At 46.3% G+C, this 10,864-nt stretch overlaps 1 pseudogene; it reads right to left on the bottom strand.

Annotated features, from left to right (window-relative positions):
• Positions 1–134: 134 nt before the first annotated feature.
• LOC104871884 lies at positions 135–2,652 on the bottom strand (annotated as a pseudogene).
• Between the last annotated feature and the right edge of the window lie 8,212 nt (positions 2,653–10,864).

Here is a 10,864-nt window from a genome sequence, read left to right as displayed (position 1 = left end):
CCTCCTCCTCCTCCTCTTTCTCCCTGCCCCTTTTAAATCTTTTTTCCAGTAATGTTTCAACTCTCTACTCAGGATTAGCCAGCAAACCTAGTGAGGCCCTTAATCTATTCTTTCCCTGCCTACAGACCTTTCCCCTACATGGTTGTTATATCCACCAGGCAAAAATAGTCATCTGAAGCATCTGGTTTTAGTTTATCCTTGAGGTGTGGAACCAGCTTGTGCTCCTTAAGAACTGGTTCCCAATCTACGTCTGTAATGGGCGGATTTGCCAGGATTTCCAAACATTCCATCACAAACTCCTACTCTTAATCATTAGAGACCTGGGAAGCAAGCTCCCCAACACAATCAGCAAACAGATTTTTAGTTCGTTCATCGTACTGGAAAATGTTTCTGATCATGTTCATCAGCAGTGGATGAGCCCTTTTCAAGAGTGCCTTTAGTCCATTTCTTCACAATCAGCTGCACAGTTCTCTTGTAAGCAGCAAGATTAAAGCAGAAAGGAATGAGTTCCAGAGCAACTCATCATGTGAACATTCAAAGAGCATCTTCATTACCTATAGTATTTAGTCAGTGTGTGCAAACAGTGACTTAAAGCAACTGCACATACTTATGTTGTAAGCACACACATTGCTGCTTGCCTATCTTTTTTGTTGCTGAGGGGCAAGTGAATTTGGGAAGAAGTCCTCAGTCCTGTGTCAAAAGCAGGTTAACTAAAACCCAGAGAGTGATACCCAGTAAATGTTCATACTCACACAGTGTCAGCCTCACCAATTTTTCAGCAATATCCATTTCTGCTATATCACTTTTGTTCTCCAGACAATCTTGAGTTTCCTGAAGAATGTCACAACTGGGATAAGCAGCTCAAAACTGTCCCTATAAAGAGACTTCACCGATATGTGAACTATATTCCTTTTCCTCATTTTCAGTTCTGTACAAATATCCTCAGCTAGATTCAGAAACAAAGAGCAACCTGCAATAGCTGTTTTGTTTTACCACAGGTCCTTGTATTTTTCAGTTTTTTTCATAATCCTTTTTCAAAGTCTGATCTTCAAGTGATAGAACTTTTGTAAACAACCAAAACCTACAAAATGTTAGGAAAATATAGAATAACTTCTGCTCTTCTAACTGAAATCTGCTTTGTTTAGTTCAAAATTAACAGACACCAGAGGCATTAACCATAGAATGGGACCTTTGGCTTCATCCTGCGATAACAGGGCACATCAAGACCCCAAGCTCCAAGGTTTTGTAAACCACATGATTGTAAAAGTGTCAAGATGAAAAGAACCATTGTTAACTTTGCTTTCCTGACCCTGAAAACCCCTTCCTATGGGCTAGGATAGATAGCTAGGCAAATCTTAAAGGTAAACTCCCCTAACTACAAAGAATTGCTACATCTGGGCTGAAAGTTAACTTTCTTGTGACCATGATTTGTATATTGGTAATGTGAACTGAGAGAATGAAATGTAACCACATGAATGAGATCAAGGCTGTACAACCCTATAAAAGAGGGAGCTGTAAGGAATAGGGTGTTGATCTCTAGCACTGTTCTTAGTGTGACTGGCCTTTTGTCGACAAAATAAACCTTTTGTTATTTTACTTCCATTCTGCTTTTCTGTGTGTGTCACTTACTAATTCATTCTGCAACAAGGTCTTTATCAACAGTCTTTTTCCTAGGAAGTTCTTGACAAAGCTCATGTCTTTTTAACTCATGATCAATGATGTTCATACACCGAGCTTCAATTTTATAGTGAGCAATTTCTCATGAAACTGAGAAAAGCTGGAAAAGCAAAAAAAAAAAAAGGAAAAAAAATAACATGTTTGTAGCTTACTCAACACTTTGCTTGCAGTCTTCCATCAGGACTCTTGCTAGTATGTGGGTGGCAGTTTCCATCATAGTTCTTCCAAGTCATCAGGATTTTGAGCAAGCTGCAGGGTCAGAGTAGGGTCTGAACCCTCTCAGGAATATCTTCAGACAATAACTCATTCATCCATGTCACTAATGCCGGCAGTTTCCTCAATCTCTTTTCCTTCAAAATGAGTTGGATCTCTAGGATTGCTGATTTTTCTTTCTTTTCTTTTCCTGACAATGAGTCATAGAAGTACTGCAAATAACACAACATCTGGTTTTTTTAATTTTGAGGGGTGAATAAGTTTACATTCCTCAACCACCATCTATGTCAGGGAAGTTTTATCTGGTTTGGCTTTGAGCCCCTTCAGAGGAATACTTTTGAGGTCTCTGGCACCCTTCCCTTGGATGGCAGCACCTGAGAGGCCAGTGGGCTACTTCCAGGATGTGGATCAAGCACCCTTGTTGATGGACAGTGTGGTGTCCAACGGTTCCAGGTTCTTGTCCTATTCAAGGAATTGGATGAAGACAACTAATGAATAGTTTAATGCTGATTGAAGAGGAACATTTATTGAAGAAAAGGAGAAAGAGAAAAGAGGATGTCCTGCATGCAGAACAGGCCACTGCAAGGACAAGGGTGGAAGTGGGGATGAGGTCCAAGGGCTGCTGTCTTTATCTTCTTTTGATGTCAGATCAGGGCTGTTCTACACAGGACTCCAAAGCTGCTCGCATGCATCTCTGCCATGATATGACAGCTCTGTGTGAATGGCAGGTTACACCTGATTGCCCAGCCGTGACTTGCCCATGCCCTAATCTCCTGCCTTATCCTCACCCAGGGTGATGATAGAGCCAGTGTGGGGGGCACAGCAGTAACAGTTCCCAACTGCCACATGAACAACTCTAGGGGACCTCTGTGGGCCCTCCTGAGGTACACACATCTGCATTGCCTACTGGGCCAATCTTATTTTGATTTTTTGAGACAGGGTTTTGCTATGTATTTTAGAGTGTCCTTGAACTCGCTATGTAGCTCAGGTTGGCCTTGAACTCAAGGCAATCCTTTTCCCTCAGCCTTCTCAGTGCTGGGATTACAAGTGTGCACCACCACACTTGGCTCCTGGGCCATACTTAACCTCAGGATTGAAGAGTCGCCTTCCTATTATTTCCAGTCAGGCTAGTGTTCTTTTGCTCAATTCAGATGGAAACTGTGAACCAGCAAAGTGCAGCTCTGCTAGCTGTCCTATGTTGATTGAGAAGTGCTTTACAATAAGACAGGCCCTTGCCTTGTTTCCATTCCCCCACCCACTGCCCTACAGAACGTTTGGTTTTGGAAATGTAAGTTTGTGCTGCTGGGCTCCTGCTCAGTGCATCAAGATGGTTTGTGGCTCTTTGAACTGCTTCAGGCATGCTCTGTTAACCTCTGGCCCCTCACAAGAAGGTTCTGTTAAGCTCTGCCCCCTCTCAGGAGTGTTCTGTAACTCTGCCCCTCTGCTTCAGGAATGTTCTGTAACTGCCCCTCTGCTTCAGTGAGCATGCTCAAATGGCATGTGTTTCAGGAATGTTCTATAATTCTGCCCCGTGAGCATGCTCACCTACCCTGTAGATCCCTACATAAGGAGGCTCTCCTCTCTCTCTCTCTCTCTCTCTCTCTCTGTGTGTGTGTGTGTGTGTGTGTGTGTGTACTGAGGATTGAACTCAGGACCTTGTACTTTCCAGGTAGGCGGTGGAACCACTGAGCTAATTCCCCAGCCCTGGAGGCTTTCATTTCTGGTCGAGAGCTCACATTCCTCTGAGCCTGCCAGGGTCTTGGTGTAATAAAGGATTTTCCACCACCTCTTCAACTGGCCATTGGATTCCCAAGTCTTCAAATCATGAGAGCTGTGTTCCAGAGCCGCCACACTGAGCTGTGAAGCTCAGCCGTGCCTCTGAGCTGTGGCACTTGGCTACAGCACGGAGCTGCTCTGTCACATAGATAACACTATGCCATGCTGGATGCCCACACAGCCAGCTGCTGGGCCTGCTTCCTGACAGCCACCACCATCCAATGCCAGCTTATGCTGGACACCGTAGGTTGACTCTGCCAGGAACTGTGCTCTGCCACTGATCTTGGTTGACTAACTGCTGGTCTCTGGAGTTCTTTGGTGTCATTTGCTGTGTCTACATTACTCAGGATAAAAATCCCAAGTAGATTTGTTGTCAGGTAGTTCCTTTAGAAATGGTTCAGGAAAAAATAAAATCATGTCCTTCTTGCCTAGAACAAAGGATTGGATGAAAGAAGGTAAAACGGTGCCAAGAATTTATTTGAAAAATGAGGGGCAAAGGGTTAAGGGGAAAAAAATAGCTCTGCAGAGCAAACTTGGGCAAAACGAGAAGAAAAGTGGGGAAAAAAATAAAAACACACCCAGGATCTGAGAAACCCAGGATGGGCCACTGTGAGGAGTCACCATAGTGAGCTCCTCCTGGCATCTAGTCTTCATGTTGAGAAGTTCTAGATACGCGGTCCTGAGAATCATCCCAGCCCTGGGACCTTGACATTAACAGGTCCTGTCCACTTCTCAGCCAACTTTGCCACACCTGACCTCCTAGATCAGATTTTCAGGAATTTTGGAGCCTATGCTGCCTGAGAAATAAAGGATGAGCAGACTCACAGGAGCACCAGAGTGAATCCTTTCTTTTATTTTGGTAATGGGGATCAAACTGAGTATTTTTAAACCTATGCTCCAGCCCAGGTGTTCAGTACACTGGAGGGAGCCTTCCTAGACTAAACTCAAGGAGTGCCTGGGAAGAGCTACGTATGTAGCAGCTGCAGGCCCATGTCAGTGAGGATGAAGGCTGAAACCAGGGAATCTTCTGGAAGTCTCATTGTGAATGCTGGGTATGCAAATAAAGGGCCCAGATCTCTGCCTTCCTGATCTTAGCCACGCCAGGGTGCTCTCTCTGTTCCCCAAAATGAAATGGGAAGTGGAAGAAGACACAACGTGCCTGGTTGCCCTCACTCTGGGGTGGAGGGAGGACACTGAAGCAAACTGTTGCAGTCCTTTGGGGTGCAAAGAGGAGTAAAGGGAGGTGAGGAGGAAGGCAGGCAGCCACTGGCTAACCTGCACCCGTTCCAGCCAACAGAAGGAAAATGAGTCAGTTGCTTCCAGTCTGTTTCAAGGGCTCAGAAATGCCCACTGCCTGTGGGGACCTTTTCCTTGCTGTCCGCCCAAGGCCTGGCTCTGGGTCTTCTCTAGGGGACCTTGGCTATCCGGGCCCCCTCCTCACTCCAAGAGTCCCTACGGGGCTGGGATTCTTGCACGCTGGCCACCTGCAGGCCCCTAGTGTTTTGCACCAGTGCCCTCTGTAGTGGGGCAGGGCAGCTTCCAGGACCCCTGACACCCTTGTTTGGTGTACACCCCCGGCTTCTGCATTTGGTGTTCCCATCTGCATTAGGGTGGAAGAAGGGTAGAGAAAGAGCCTCAAAGCCCCAGATGTGAGTCTGCAAAGATCCAGAGGATTGTGTTAAACCTGCTGTTGCTGGTGGGCCTCAGGACAGATGACGACACACTCCTGAACATGCATGGGCTATTGCTGTCACAAACTCTCCCACTTCTGCTTGCCTTGTACACATCACCAGAGTCCTATGGATCTGCAAATGAAAGTAAGGATAATTTTACGAAGATTTGTTAGACTCCAACTCAGTTTTTAAAATATGTAATTTAAAATATTTAATTGTCCTTATGAACAATATTTTTTCTATGGGCCAAATACAAATGTATCAGAGAAATTAAAGCCACTCTTGACTCTAAAAATCAGTAACGTATTTTAAAGAAAGCTCTGTAGGTGCAAAGCTGTTTGAACAGGTGCTTCAAAGAGACCCCTCTGACTTTGACCGATGCCCTAGCGCCCTCCTGCAGCATGTTGACTTCCTCCTCTTCAGCCTCCGAAGGACGTGGCAGCACTCAGACTGTTCTCCTTAGCTTTCTGGCAGACAGGGCTCACAGGGTCTCCAAACACAAGGCCCAATGATAACCTACTTAGGGCTCAGTGTCAGTCCCACCACCTGAGAAAGCCCAGAGGACCAAAAACTACCCTTTCTCACCTCTGCCCTTCCCCAGGACCACACAGGAACATCTCTTTGCTGGGACTCTGGATCCACCACTTTGCTGTCATAGCCAGGTCACTTTAGGGGGCCCCCAAGGGTGAACTCAACAAGCCCTCGCCATGGGCCATGGCCCACACGGCTGAAGGCTTCACGGAGTGAGAAACAACGGGAGAGATTAAGGAATTTAAGGAAGAAGACAGAGTGACTTAGGGCCTGTCTCGAGACAAAACAACTCTGTAAATAGGGAGGGATGGAGGGGGGTTGAAGGGAGGGCAGGGGAATGGGGGAAAAAATAAGAACCAAGATAGATTACGTAAAGGTGCAAATTTTCAATGATGAATGTCACTACATTGTATACCTAAAATGTACCAATAAAATCAATTTTAAAAAAGGAATAAGACAAAGACAACAGTAAAGTTTACATAGCCAGGCTAGGTGGAAACTCTGTCCTGAAGAGACAAACAGCTTGGCTTGTGTCCTCAGCACCTTTATTTATAGTGTAGATAAAGGAACCAGAAAGGGGATGCCTGATTGGAACAGGGAGAATGGCTAGGGTCTGCAGGAGATAACGCTTGATGTTTTTCTGGTGAATGGGTGGGAAGGAAGATAGTCCTCTTCTAGGCCAGGCCTTGCTCCACCACGCCCTCCACCGTAGGCCTGACCATAGTGATCTGCGCTGCACTCCCAGCAGAACCCTTCACTCCTGATTCTTCACTGCCTTGTGCATTCTAGGAACTGAAAAAGGCCCGAACCAAGGTCCCCATTACTCCTTCTCAACCCTAATAAACTCTTGCATCTTTATATCTGTGCTATATGGTCTCAGGCACCGGGATTCTCTGCATAGTGTGCAGGAGTCTCTCTGCTTCCTGCGGCCTACCGTTCTAAACAGCTTGACCTCATCTATCAGAGCTGGCTACTTTACCTCAAGGTGTGGGCCCTTGCCACTCTCCCTATTCCTAAGACTCAAAAAATAAATTTCCATCTGCCCCTCCAGGTCTGGTCCTCCTGAGGGTTACAGGATCTGCTAAGCCACAGGACTCTTCATTTCACTTATCCCTCTAGAACTCAGATCCTACACTACCTTAATACAACCTCCGGCCTCCTTTCACCACAGCCACTTCTAAACCCTGCCTCACTCATACCCAAGTCTGACTCCATGGGACTTCAGAAGACCATGCCTGTCCTGTACTAGTAGGTTTCTCCTTAATAGCTTTTCACCACCTAACCTCTACTCACATCCCAGGCGTCCCTGACCAGTTTGTTGATGGCTGTGTCTCGAAGACACCCCCTTATCAGGATGCTAATGCTATCATGGCAATGAATGTGCCTTTCCCCCAGGAAAGTAGCTGAGACTGCCTCACTCCCAAATAGGTCAAGCTTATTGCACTAACCAGGACACTAACTTTAGTAAAGGACAGGGCTGCTAACATAGATGCTGATTCTAAATATGCCTAAAATATTCTGCAGTCTAATGCACAAATCTGGCAAGAAAGAGGATTTCTAACATCCAAAGAAACACCCATAATAAACGGAAAGCTGATTCGTGCCCTGTTGCAGGCAGCCCTTCTCCCAGTCATACACTGTAGCGGCCTGCCTTCCATAAACCATGGTGGTTTTTACATGGAAAATTAGTCCTCCCTGAGATCTGTCATCCCTCTCCTTACTAAATTACTCTTCCATTTTCATGCAGGATCTCTTCCTCTTATTCATTTTCTACAGACACATATAAACTTAACCCCACAGATAATAAAATTCCTGTGTTAACTCTCGAAAGATTGCTCTGTCAACAAACGTCCCCCAAGACTAGCATCCATTCGGGGCTGGAGATTTAGCTCAGTGGTTCCGCTGCCTGCCTCACAAGAGCGAGGACCTGAGTTTGATCACCGGTACAAAAAAAAAGACTAACATCCATTCTCCTCCTTCTTCCTACACACCAGGCTGGAGGCCATCTGCCTGCTGAAGATTGGCAAATAGACCTTACTCATATGCCTCCCATTAGGAGGATCTGTTATCTATTAGTTGTGGAAGATACATTGACAGGATGGATAGAGGCCTTCCCTACTACCAATGAAAGGTCCTCCACCATAGCTAGCATCCACTGAACCAAGATCATTTCAAGGTTTGGACTCCTGGCCTCCACGCAGTCAGAAAATGGTCCAGAATTTGCTTCTCAAATTTCCTAACACCTTGCAAAATCCCTCAGTGTAACTTGGACCTTCCATATCCTTCATTGTCCCAGTCATCAGAAAAGGTAGAAAGGGCAAATGGGCTCTTAAAAAACACACTTACCCAAGCTCACAGCCCAAACAGAGCAACACTGGGCCACCTCCTACCCCTGGCCCTCCTCAAGCTGGCCCTCCTTATAACCCACTATGTTCAGCCCTTTAGAGTTAATGTATGGGAGGCCACTTACTGTTAGACAACTAAAACCTGACCTCCCACTAAACCAATGCCCCACACTTTTAAGCCCTTTACTCTCACCCCTGTCAAATGCAACCTGTCACCTGTTCTGGCCATAGGCTGGAGCTCACCTTCCCCAATCAGCCCCATTGCCTATGGGTGCAAGCCCTTCTTTATGCAAGGTGACTGGGTCTACACGAGGGCGTCACTAGATCCCTTGCCCCAAATGGGATAGACCCCACCAAATAATCCTCACAATTCCAGTAGTGGCTAAACTCAAAGGATTCACTGGGTTCACTTCTAAAACTGGCTAAACCTACTCTCATCTGTTCCTCTACCTGATCCACTTCCCTCAAGATCTCACGCTTGCATCCAATAACAGAAAAGGGCGAGCGACTGAGGCCTTCCTCTCTACCCTCTTTTAAGATATTTCTCCATATTCTGGCACAGGAAGTACCCCCTTTACTCCTCCCAGAGCGAACATCTAGACATTGTGATCTCTGACTTCAAGGATTCTTCTGTGACTTTACTCCTACCCCAATTGAGGGTTTTTTTTCTTCCTTTCATGCCCTCACTCTGCTTTCCTCCACTCAGTAACACAGGTATGGACCAGGATCTGGCTGATTCTTTGGAGTTGTCTGATTGGGGTAACTATGGCAAATGATATTACCTGGTGGGCTTACCCCTTATGCAACAGGTTCACAATATCTCCCCCTGCTGGTTGTGCGCAGAAATTCCCACAAGCGCAGAGGGAGGCTTCCCCTGGGGACTGGCTCCAGCAACAGCTGAGAAGTGGGCAGGTTTGCCTCGACAAATTCTGCATAGGTCTGAATGGATTATAGAAATTTACTCTGACAAGGTAAAGCAGGGTAACCAGTCATAGGATATGCTGTCCCCCTAAGCTGGGGATAGGTCATATCTGAACATGTTACCATAAAGGATCTATTATATGGTGTGCTGAACAACATAAATGCACAGTGGGATAGCCACCTGAACACTTGGGTCTCAGTGTTACATATGCTACTATCCCCCACGTGTGGTGGAATGGGGGAAAATATCATGAAACCGTCCCCACAGATATGGCTCCATCTGGGCATGGATGGGTCTGCAGCTGGTACGGCTGGTTACATCTACCCACCAAGCAGAAAAGGTGACATGAGATCATCCTTATATTCCTGGTTATATTCTCTCTTCCCTTGCAAAGTAACACCCAAACCGGGATGCAGTCTGCCACCAATGGCAGGACTACATGGCCAACATGGTGGTTTTATCCCCTGGCTGTGACCCTTCCAGGGTTAGCTGCTATGAACATAGACTTGGATGTAAGAGGCCTTAGCCCCTGAATTCAATGCCATTCACTGGGCTCTAACATTTTTAATGGCTGAAGCATCCCAAATGAAAAAGGTAGTTTTACAAAAATCACATGGCTTTAGATCTCCTTACAGCTTCCCAAGGGGGTACATACACCCTGCTTCACACAACACACTGTATTTCTGTCCCAGATAATCATGACAAAGTGACCGCAGCTCTGTGGGAGATGGACACTGAAATTCAGACAAATGTCTCTGGACTCCCCTATGCCCCTCCCCCCAGAGTTCATGGGATTCATGGAGTCCACTATCCTACCTTGGATTCTTTCTTTCTTTGCCTCTTTTCCTCCTTTTACTTGCTTGTTTGTTGTTACCATGCTCCATCAATATGTTTCAAAGATTTTTCACCAACAGGATTGTGGCCATTTCATAGGTAGTTGCTAATGATCTTCTTCAATCCGGATAAAACCCCAACCACTGCCCCAATCAGGAGGCAGCAGTTAAAGAAGAGATGCACCATCCGTTCTTATTTCACCACGGAGGGTGGAATGGACTCCAAATGCTGGCATCTTAGGCTGACCAGAGGCCACTTTGAGCCTCTTCCGCTCCCTCATGTTTTCCCATCTGCTAAAGATGCAGAGTCATGGGGTTAATAAGACCTATTAACATGGCTTCCCACTGTCACTTCTTCAGCCCTGCTCCTGCCAGACAAGCAAGCCTCATCTCTAGCGGGCGGCCACGAGTGCTGTTCACAGCCCCCTGTATTCACAGCCCTCTGTAAAAGGCCCTGTAGCCTGTACAGAGCCAACACTTGGTCCTCACACCAGTGTTCCCTCTCACGTTTGTGCTAAATAAACTTGTTCTGTTAGGCTCATGTCTTTGTTCCTCCTTTCTCCTAACAGTTTACGTGTTATTTCTCTACAAATTCATTGACAGAAATTGACTTCCACGATTAATACTTTTAAAATTTTTATAAGATTTTTCTAGACCTAACTGGGTGTGATGGCACACACCTGTAATCCCAGCTACTTGGGAGGCTGAGGCAGTAAATTCGAAAGTTTAAGGTTGGTTTGGGCAATTTAGAGACCCTGGTATCAAAAACTAAGAAGGGGTGGGGAATGTAGCTGGGAGGTGGAGTCGTCTGAGGTCCCTAGGATCAGATCCTCTTTGAGCTGCAAGACCTGGGAGGGAGGCGGCTCCCTGGCTGAGGCCCTGCCCCTCCCCTCC

The sequence above is a fragment of the Fukomys damarensis genome, unplaced genomic scaffold (genome assembly GCF_012274545.1).
Source record: "Fukomys damarensis isolate Sample0158 unplaced genomic scaffold, DMR_v1.0_HiC HiC_scaffold_37, whole genome shotgun sequence".
In the NCBI taxonomy this organism is placed as follows: domain Eukaryota; kingdom Metazoa; phylum Chordata; class Mammalia; order Rodentia; family Bathyergidae; genus Fukomys; species Fukomys damarensis.
The sequence above is the reverse complement of the archived record's forward strand: the minus strand, read 5'-3'. Positions and strand labels throughout refer to the sequence as shown.